Below are 1471 nucleotides of genomic sequence, written 5' to 3'. Positions count from 1 at the left end.
TACAAAATAAAACCTCGCGATAATAATATGTAAAGAAAATCCTCTTAAATGTATTCGAAATGTATTCCTAATACAAATATCTGGGTGCAAGAAATAAAAAATGTTGCTTTCTCATATGTTGCTTTATATCTATGTGGAAAGCCAGCTATAGGTGTCATCATCGTTGACATAATCGCTGAATTTTTCCCTAAACACTTATATAAACATAGAAAAAGGAAAAAAAGACAAAGCAGTTTGGATCTTTTAGGGCAGGTAATTACCGGTACTTGTTGGTAATGCTAGTGGTGGGCTGTTCAAGCCTGCAGGGCCTTCTCTGCTGGCCTAGATATATCTGAATCATAATGTAGGCGTAAAATGTGAGGTGCCCATGTATGTCAGTAGGGGCGCTTAATGTCACGAGAGTTTGTGCAAGAGTGTAGGGGAGCGCCAGGGTTTAGTTTGAGAGTTTGCTGTGTTTCAATTAAACGGGTGCTGAGGGTTGCCGGTCTCCTAAGACTGTTAGTGTTTCTGAGTATTTTTTCATGAACGAGGAGTAATACATCACTTGCTCTAAACCACACGCTACAATAAGATGTTAGTACAAAAATACTCGAATAATTCCAAATATTCTTTCAGATTCCTTTCATTGCTTTCCCCCCCGGTTGTGCTGCCTCCAGATGTGTGCTCTCATATTTAAGAAATTTAACCAATCACAATTCAGCTATTACCTGTGGCCAGGGTCAGTTATCTACCCAGAGGCATAAAATAATTGGTGATGTATCTTTTGGTTTAGCCAATCCGATTTCGTGTTGGCGGAGCCAGGGCCGTATAGAAGGCCTAAGGAATTGTCAGCGGTTTCACAAACCACGATAAGCTACGAGGCAGTAAGAGTAGTAGCACAACGAAAAGTTTAGTCCTACTTCTTGATACATCCGAAACACCAGGATAATCTGTTCAACATTGTAATTCAAATCTTATTAAGAATAGTAAATATATATATATATATATATATATATATATATATATATATATATATATATATATATATATATATAGACGGGATGGCTGCTCCTTACTGCCAGAGGATCTTGTTGGGAAACTGAATGGATTTGAGATGAAGGCTGCCCATCTCCTGGCCCCCTCCCTACCTCTCTTTCAGTGCCACTCTGCTCGGCGGAGGGTGGTGAGTTTATCCATCCATCCATTATCTGCACCGCTTATCCTCAGTAGGGTCACGGGGGTGCTGGAGCCCATCCCAGCTATCTTCGGGCAGTGGGCAGGGGACACCCTGAACTGGTTGTCAGCCAGTCGCAGGGCACACAGGGACAGACAATTCGCTCGCTCATTCACACCTAGGGACAGTTTGGACTGGCCAATTAACCTGACATGCATGTTTTTGGAATGTGGGAGGAAACCGGAGCGCCCGGAGGAAACCCACACAAGCACGGTTAGAACATGCAAACTCCACACAGGGGGTTCGAGGTGAGTTTAT

The sequence above is a fragment of the Urocampus carinirostris genome, chromosome 8 (genome assembly GCF_059441175.1).
Source record: "Urocampus carinirostris isolate Australia breed hairy pipefish chromosome 8, RoL_Ucar_1.0, whole genome shotgun sequence".
NCBI lineage: Eukaryota > Metazoa > Chordata > Actinopteri > Syngnathiformes > Syngnathidae > Urocampus > Urocampus carinirostris.
This window is presented reverse-complemented; position numbering follows the sequence as displayed.